The 9660-nt window shown below is 36.3% G+C and overlaps 1 non-coding gene across 1 annotated transcript; it reads right to left on the bottom strand.

The window, feature by feature from the left end:
• Window positions 1–8869: 8869 nt before the first annotated feature.
• LOC145110133 (small nucleolar RNA R71) lies at window positions 8870–8976 on the bottom strand. Its single transcript, XR_013709513.1, has one exon. It is a non-coding gene; the product is annotated as a small nucleolar RNA R71 (small nucleolar RNA).
• Between the last annotated feature and the right edge of the window lie 684 nt (window positions 8977–9660).

The following is a 9660-nucleotide window of genomic DNA, read 5'->3' as shown; positions in this document are numbered from 1 at the left end:
AAACATTTCTCTGTTTCAAAAGCTTCAAATTATCCCTTTGCAAATAAATTGTCTCATCCTTAATTTTAATTAACTCTTTCTCCTTTTGCTCAATCCACATTCACCTATCCTCACTCTTCAAAGACACCCTGCTGAGTTGATCAGTGAGGTTAGAATTTGTGAGGCGATTTTGGGTTAAACTACCACTCAAACTAGAAAATTTAGAATTTAATCCGTTCAATTCCTTTACATAGTTTGTGACAGGGATTTTTAATGATTCGAGAAGAGATTGTACCTTTTTGATCAATTGGCCGCACTCATTGATCTGCTCACCAACAGGCTTGGCAGCAAAGCACCTGTATTCTCGTTCCTTCGCTTCATCTTTACCCCCATCAGTGGTGTAACCCCTCATCTGTGACACTCCAGCTGTCACCATTAAGCACTTTCCTTCAGCAGCATACTCATCCTCTTTCACCACGAAAGCTCTGCCATGTGTAGGCCTTCTCACCTCTTTATCCTCTGAGTCAGTAGACCAGACTTCAACACCACCAAATTCATCATCTGCAACATTTTCCTGCACAATAAGAACATTTATAGTGTTATTTGCAAGAGCTTTCTTCTTCTTAATCTCTTCCAGCTTTCGCAGGTGGTATGCTTCATCGTCTTCACTCTCATTCTTCTCAGTCATCTTCCTCAACATACAGTCCTTGGCAAAGTGGTTTTTGCCTCCACAAAAGTGACAATTAAATCCTAAGTCACTAGACGTCTTTCTCTCCTTCTTTGGTTCTTCTTGTTGGGGAGTGATCTTCGGTTCCTCCTTTGCCTTTTCTGAACTGTAGTTTCCTTGCCAGTTTCGGTTCTTATTGGTGGGAAACTTTCTGCGAATGAACTTCTTTGGGTTTGAAACCATTAAAGCATATTCTTCATTTGTCAGATCAAATTCAGAGAGATTCAAATCTTCTTCTTCTTCAACTGTATTCTTTCCTTTGGAAATTAGGGCCAAAGAACCCATGCTAGAAACCACATTCGTTTATTTAGTCACTGCACCTTCATGTGACTTTAGTATACCCACTAGCTTCGCCAAAGAGTAAGACTTGAATTGTTCATGGGCCTTTACAGTAGACACAACAACCATCCATTCGGATCTTAGGCCATTCATGAATGTGACCTTCTGCTCAATAACTTTCATCTCTATGCCATGCTTTATCATTTTGTTAAGAAGTTGATTAAAGCGATCAAAGGCTTGTATAAGCTTCTCTTTAGGTTTCTGCTTGAAGTCTCCAAATTCTTAAAGCAATAAAGTCTGGATCGAATGCTCAAGATCCTCATCGGTAGAATACAACTCTTTCAACCTGTCCCAAACCTCTTTCGCCGTCGTGCATGAACTAACCAACCGAAAGGTGTCAGACTGTAATGTAAATCTGATCATTCTTAGCGCTTTAATATTGCATACAAACTTCTCCTTTTCATCTTGAGGAAGATCTTTAACATCAACCACAAGTTGGTTGTACTCCTTTTGAGTCTTTATGATTCGGTTTGTGCCAATGTGAGTGAACGGACCTACAGTGATCGCTTCCCAGATTAAATATCCATTGTCTTCAGAACCGATCACATAATCTTCAAAGTGATGCGTCCATACTTCGTAATCCTGAGTATATAGAATGGGAATCCTAGTTGTGGATCCAATGCTGTTGGAAATATTGATAGGGTTTGCGTTGGAATCGTTGAGTGACATGATGATACTGCGAAAAACCTGTTCAAGATCAGACTTGTAAACAAAGTCAGGGTAAAATCGAAATCCAAGAATTACGTCAACAACAAGATGATGACTTCTAACAGAGATCAGTATTAGCGGAAAACCCTGAAACCTTCTTCGACAGAAGAGATGCGTATAGATTACACAGTCTCCTGCTCTGATACAAATTGATGAGTTAAACACTCTTTAGATCGATAGATCTTTAACAGGTAAATAAGCAATAACAATAAATACTGGAACACACAATGAATCAATCCGTATGTCGAATGATTAAAATGTAGTCACACCTCAGCAGAGCTCAATTAAGAACTTCCACTGTAGAGGTGAGCTAGGGTTTACAGTACACTTGATAAAATAATAATGAAAGTGTTAATGATAAGAATGCATGCATGCATCTTATATACTAAACCCTAGAAAGATAAACACGGTTGGACAGGCCCAAACCGAGAATACAAAATGGACCGAACTACTAAGGCCCAATGGCGCAACCCTTTAAACCCAAAACTAAGAATGCATAAGATTAGCTCCAAAAATCTCGAAAATGCATTAGGGTTTTGAGGCTAGGGTTTAGGACAATGGAGGCTGGAAATGAGGCCAGCTTATGAGGGTTAAGGTGTTTAAATAGGGTGCAAACCCCATAAATTAGGGTTTCATATCTGCCAGCCTACTCGTCGAGTTGATGCCTCCCAACTCGTCGAGTAGGTCACTTAAAATACGCAACCCCTTATAGTCTCTACTCGACGAGTTTGGGGCTTCCAACTCATCGAGTTGCTCTGTAAAATTGAATAATTTATAAGTTTAAATACATACCAGGAACCAAGCGTTACACTGTGGGGTTGAGAGCACTCCTTTGGAGCAGTTAGTAAGCAAGAGAGATTCTTTTGTTTTTTGAGAGATCAAGTGAGGTGTAACCTTTTTTATGATTGTAATTGTTCTTGGAAGTTAATAAAATCCTCTCTCTATCGTTCGCTTGTAGATGTAGGTCACCTTGACCGAACGACGTTAAATATTGTGTTCAGTTGATTTACTTTTTCAGAAGTTTAATTTCCGCAAGGTCACCGAAGTTTTTTTTTCTTTTGTGTGAAGTGCTTAACTTGTTTTGTTGTCACCCAACAAACTAGTATCAGAGCCATGGCTGAAGACGTGAGAGTTAAGATCGACAAGTATCCATGAAGATTGGTAGAAGCCAAAGAAAGAGTGTTTGCCATATGAGTATAATAAAAAAAGGATGAGAAGTATAGACAAAGCGATCGAGGCTACTACCCAAAAGAGCAACCACCACCCAAGAAGAATATGGATTTTGAAGTTGTGCTTAATAGGTTCATGGAAGCCTCAGAAAAAAGGCATGACACTACTGATCCTAATGTGAGAAATCATCAAGCTTCCATCAAGAACATAGAGACTCAACTTGGGAAAATAACAACACTTGTAAATTAGAGATTACCACTGTTAAAAGCGTGTTGCAACGCCTAACAAACATATAATATAATTAAGAATACTGCTCTAATACACTAAGGGGTAGTACATGAAAGCAGGGTCGAATCCACAGGGACACGTCCTAAGGTTTATGCCTCTCTTGTGTACGGCACTCACTAAGTTAACAGAAATTAACATGGGGGGATTTGTTGACTAATTAAAATGAGTTTTGACAGAAATTTATAAAAGGAAGAAAACACAATTTAAACTCTAAAATAAAATTCATAAGATAAAAACAATTTCAGTTTTCGCGGTGACTCTCCTAATCATGCAAATAACATTCAACACGATACTTGAACTGTGTACTGTTTAAACTGGTACTGAAAATCATTAATAAGCTCTATGAATTTTCTTTTACTAAAATGTTTTACCAAAACAAACTATTTGAATTAAACTTTACTTTTTACTGAATTAACCAAATAAGTTCTTAATTAATTTAGAAAAGTAACATTAAGCACAGTGTAAAATTCCCACTAAAGTCCAATACTTCTCACAAGCTCGGAAGCGTAAAGACTTGTTTGATCGATTTATATTAGAGGTAACCCTAACATATAATTAATCTAATATTTGTTACTTTTACTCATTAATACAGACAATTAAAGTTGAATCATGGATCATAATGATGCAAAATAAAAAATTAAAATTGAATCATTGATCAAATTTAATGATGCAATTTGTTTTTTCCAATTTGTTTTCTCCCGGACATAGAATTATGCTCGATTTTATAATTTGTATTTTTTTTCAATTTTTTAAGGTGTTTTCACGAGTCATCACTTTAAAATTAGTCATCACAGGAATCGAACCATATATATATATATATATATATATATATATATATATATATATATATACATTAAGAACCTGTCACGTCAAATCAGCTTTCGCTGAAGCAGTGGGTCGCACCCGTAGGGGCCAAGCTCCTATGCTTTCACTTTTTCGAGAGCCACAAATATCATATCACACATCTCTTCATTCACCAGATTTGACTTTGAGATGACTTTTGATTTGATTGAACTTGAATTTGTATCTTTTTCTTTATCTTGAGTTCTTCAATCAACTTTTGAATTTCTTGAGATTTCTTCTATTAAGTGATTTAAATTTTGACTTGGGTACTGGATATGACAGTTGTACCCTTCCTTTCTTCTTGACTGTGTGGATCTGATAGAAGGGCTCTCTATTACCGCGAAGGTAACGCGTGTCAAAAAATACGTCCGTGTTCTGTGGGTCCACAGTTGTCGATAAAGGTTCTTTTTAAACATTCAAAAGCAAATCACCGCAAAACTGATATTGCCGCCCACAAAACGTTTCAGTACACCGTTTTTTTATTTTCTAAGGCTAGTGTCTCAAATTATGGTGTTTGGGTCCCCTAGTTATGACAACTGATTCTACACTTCCAATAACAACTCGGTCGCTTTGTACTTTCATTTTCCATCTTCGCAAAGCTATGAAATGTAAAGAGCATCCTCATCTCGTATTTTTTTTCAACATGACAAAAACTAAAAATCTTTTTGGTTTATTTTTTAAATGCAAATGCAAACATGCGGAAAAACGGAATATATATATATATATATATATATATATATATATATATATATATATATATATATATATATATTTAAAACAAACATTAAGAAAAGAAGTCAAAAAGTAAAAACTTAAACGAATTTTTTTTGGATTTTTAAAATTTTTTGATTTTTTTGTTGTTTTTGTTTTTCATAAAAACTAACGCAGCAGAAAATAGAAAAAAAGAGAACGAAATAATTTGTACAAAAAGAAGAAATCCCCTCCCCAAGCTTAAAATAAAGCATTGTCCTCAATGCTTGGGAAGGAGAAGGAAACGTCTATTGAGGAGGAGGTGGAGGCGGAAGTCGGCGGAGTACCTCACGGAAACTACAAAGCTCACCTAAAAATGTCGTCTCAACATGTTGAACATCGATACAAAGGTTTTCATTGCTTTGCTGGAGGGTAAGGTAGTGCTGATAGGTGAGAGGGGTGTTGGGGTCAATGTGAGGTGGGGGTTGTGGGGTGATATTGCCATATTTATACGTAGTTTTAGGCAATATTGATCTACATTTTATTAAATATTTTGGTTATTTGCACAGAATTATGGTACTTATAAGGATAAATTGTTATGTGCAGCCAAATAGAAGTATTTTCAAAGAAAGGGACCAGAAGTAACAATACTTGGAACTTTGGGGGGCTTGAAGAAAAGAAGAACGAAAAAACACCCAAAAGACGTAATCACGACGTGAACAGTTGAAGTTCACGACGTGAGTAGAGAGTTTTAGAAGATAAACATCCGGGTGAAGGAATCCTTGCCGAACACGATTATTTCGAAGTTCACGACGTGAACGGGAAATTGAAAAGATATTATAAATACCTTTGCCCATTACGATTTGGGAGACTTTTGGCAAAAGGAAGAAGTTCCAGGAGACGATTTACAGCAGAAGAAAGGCTCTGGAAAAAGGGTTTTCACCACCAAAAGAGTAAAAGTTCATAATTAAGTTATTTGTTTAATCCTTATGAACATGTTTTTTTATTTGAGTTGTGTTTATATGCTAGTGGCTACTATGAGAAGCTGAATCTAGCTACTCTTATCTAGCTAGATGAAGCTTCAAACTTATGAATAGCATAATTTTTTATGGATTTATTTAGTTGGTGAATTGCTTGTGTTTGATTTAATGTTACCTAGCATGCTTAAGTTGTTGCTTTAGTTGCTTAAATTCATGTTATGTGTAGCTTAGTGACCATTAACTACATGAACTTGATAACCTAGTAATTTAGTGAACATTGAATTGCTAGAGCTAGGATCGACCAAAATCTTAGTTAGTAATTGAAGTAATTAACCTTGCTGTGCTAGAGAACATAGATTATGACCATAATTGTGTTTGCATGATAAATCTTACATAGCCTATTCATAAACATAATTGGTTCTGTGTTTAATTGTGTGTGACCATACATAGTTTTACATGAATTAATTAACTATTGGTAAATTTAGACCTAAATTACTAATATAATAACAACCAACTTAATAATCCATAATTATTAGCTAGCCATAAGGACGAAGTGGATTCGAACTAGATAAGAGTGTGTTTTTAATTATTGATTAAATTTGAGTTAAGTTAGTATGATCTTGCAAAATCAGATAAAAACCCTTTTAGCTTGTTAATAATTAGATTAATTTAGTAGTAAATAGATTAATTAATAACACTGTTCCCTGTGATCGACACCCGACTTACCCAAGCTATACTGTAATCTGACTAGGTACACTGCCTATAAGTGCATAGTTAGTCTAAGTTTGTTAGGTTATAAATATTAAAATTAGTGGGTACTTCCGTGCACATCAAGTTTTTGGCGCCGTTGCCGGGGAAAATTTTGATATTTCCATATTTATACGTAGTTTTAGGCAATATTGATCTACATTTTATTAAATATTTTGGTTATTTGCACAGAATTATGGTACTTATAAGGATAAATTGTTATGTGCAGCCAAATAGAAGTATTTTCAAAGAAAGGGACCAGAAGTAACAATACTTGGAACTTTGGGGGGCTTGAAGAAAAGAAGAACGAAAAAACACCCAAAAGACGTACTCACGACGTGAACAGTTGAAGTTCACGACGTGAGTAGAGAGTTTTCGAAGATAAGCATCCGGGTGAAGGAATCCTTGCCGAACACGATTATTTCGAAGTTCACGACATGAGTCTTAAATTCTCACGACGTGAACGGGAAATTGAAAAGATATTATAAATACCTTTGCCCATTACGATTTGGAAGACTTTTGGCAAAAGGAAGAAGTTCCAGGAGACGATTTACAGCAGAAGAAAGGCTCTGGAAAAAGGGTTTTCATCACCAAAAGAGTAAAAGTTCATAATTAAGTTATTTGTTTGATCCTTATGAACATGTTTTTTTATTTGAGTTGTGTTTATATGTTAGTGGCTACTATGAGCAGCTGAATCTCACTACTCTTATCTAGCTAGATGAAGCTTCAGACTTATGAATAGCATAATTTTTTATGGATTTATTTAGTTGGTGAATTGCTTGTGTTTGATTTATTGTTACCTAGCATGCTTAAGTTGTTGCTTTAGTTGCTTAAATTCATGTTATGTGTAGTTTAGTGACCATTAACTGCATGAACTTGATAACCTAGTAATTTAGTGAACATTGAATTGCTAGAGCTAGGATCGACCAAAATCTTAGTTAGTAATTGAAGTAATTAACCTTGCTGTGCTAGAGAACATAGATTATGACCATAATTCTGTTTGCATGATAAATCTTACATAGCATATTCATAAACATAATTAGTTCTGTGTTTAATTGTGTGTGACCATACATAGTTTTACATGAATTAATTAACTATTGGTAAATTTAGACCTAAATTACTAATATAATAACAACCAACTTAATAATCCATAATTATTAGCTAGCCATAAGGACGAAGTGGATTCGAACTAGATAAGAGTGTGTTTTTAATTATTGATTGAATTTGAGTTAAGTTAGTCTGATCTTGCAAAATCAGATAAAAACCCTTTTAGCTTGTTAATAATTAGATTAATTTAGTAGTAAATAGATTAATTAATAACACCGTTCCCTGTGATCGACACCCGACTTACCCAAGCTATACTGTAATCTGACTAGGTACACTGCCTATAAGTGCATAGTTAGTCTAAGTTTGTTAGGTTATAAATATTAAAATTAGTGGGTACTTCCGTGCACATCAAGTTTTTGGCGCCGTTGCCGGGGAACGGCTTAGTTAATTATTAGTTTGTTGCTTTAAATTAATCGATCCTTTTTGTAGGATAAAACCTACAAAAAGTTATTTTTCTGTTTTAATTTTTTTTGCATTACAGGACTCACGACGTGAACCTGTAAGATTCACGACGTGAGAACTGAAGTCCTTAGTTTTGTTTATTTCAGTTCGTTTTTCTTAGTTCAGTTTTATGTTTTATCTTTTTGTTTCATTTCAGGAGTTCATGACCAGAGGTTCTAACACACCTTTGGTACCACCACTTGAAGATCCCGAGTCTACACTTCACAAAAAGAAGGATAAGAGCGTGAAAGAAGATCAAACACCAAAGAAGACACCTTTACAAGAATTCAAATCAGTGTTCTCAAAGAAGTCAGGGAAGAAAACGGAGGAGTCAAGTTCATCTTCAAAGAACAAGAGCAAGCTTGAAAACTTAGAACAAATACCCATCCAAGCCGAGTCCGCGTACGATACCGAGCCTGAATTTGAATTACAAACAAGTGAACCCGAGAACGAGCTGGAGAACGAAATGGCGAACATTGATGAGATGGCCATGGGGGACTACAAGAAGCGCATTCGAGATGATGTGGGGTCGGGTTTAGTACATCCTACGATTCCTGCCAATGCCACATTCGAGTTGAAGGGACATATCCTTACTGCACTTAAGGATATCCCATTTTACGGGAAGGATCACGAGGATGCTTTCAAACACTTAGACGAGGTGAACGATATTGCGGATTATTTTAATACTCCCAATATCCCAAGGGAGACAGCTTTGCTAAGGATGCTACCAGTCACTTTCAAGGGAGCAACAAAAGACTGGTTAAAGGCACTCCCACCTGGTACAATCACCACATGGGCCCAATTGCGTGAGAGATTTCTAGATCAGTTTTGCCCACCCTCCAAAATCTATAAACTCAAGAAGGCGATTGCCAACTTTGAGCAAAACCCGGGGGAGTCATTATACGAGGCATGGGAGCGCTACAAGGGGTTGTTAAGGAATTGTCCTCAACATGACCTAAATCTTCAGCAAGAAATGTCGATATTTTATGATGGGGTGAATACCATGACTAGACAACTCCTTGATTCGCAAGGACCACTAACAAAGAAGAACCCAATTCAGGCCAAGGAGCTGGTTGAAGAATTTTCAAAGCACTCTCGTGAGTATCACAACCCAAGACGCGATGGAATGAAAGGCAGTGGAGGTGCACAAACTGAAGAGATGGCTGCTATGATGGCAATGCTTAACACTATGGATAGGAGATTGACCCAAATGGACCAATCAATTCATGCAATTCGAGTTGGTTGCGAGAGATGTAGTGGCCCACACTTGACAAAGGATTGCAATATGGATGAATATGGAAACAAGAAAGCTCAAGTTTGCTATTCGAGTGGGGACAAGTATGATGAAGATTGGAGAAAACTAAAGAAAGAGTGGCTGCCTTACGAAGAATACAAGAACCAAAAAGAAGAGAAATTTAGGCGAACTGGCCGAGGCTTCTACCAAAGAGAGCAACCACTAGTTGAGAAGAAATCAGAATTGGAGACCATGTTGATGAAATTCATGGAAGCTTCAGCAAAAAGACACGATGCTACTGACACTGCAATGGAAGAACAAAGAACTATATTGAAGAATAATCATGAAATGATGATAGATCAGCAAGCATTAATAAAGAATCAGCAAGCCTCCATCAATAACCTTGA

The sequence above is a fragment of the Lactuca virosa genome, chromosome 4, assembly GCF_052849685.1.
Source record: "Lactuca virosa cultivar CGN04683 chromosome 4, Lactuca_virosa_CGN04683_v6, whole genome shotgun sequence".
NCBI classification, from domain to species: domain Eukaryota; kingdom Viridiplantae; phylum Streptophyta; class Magnoliopsida; order Asterales; family Asteraceae; genus Lactuca; species Lactuca virosa.
The sequence above is the reverse complement of the archived record's forward strand: the minus strand, read 5'-3'. Positions and strand labels throughout refer to the sequence as shown.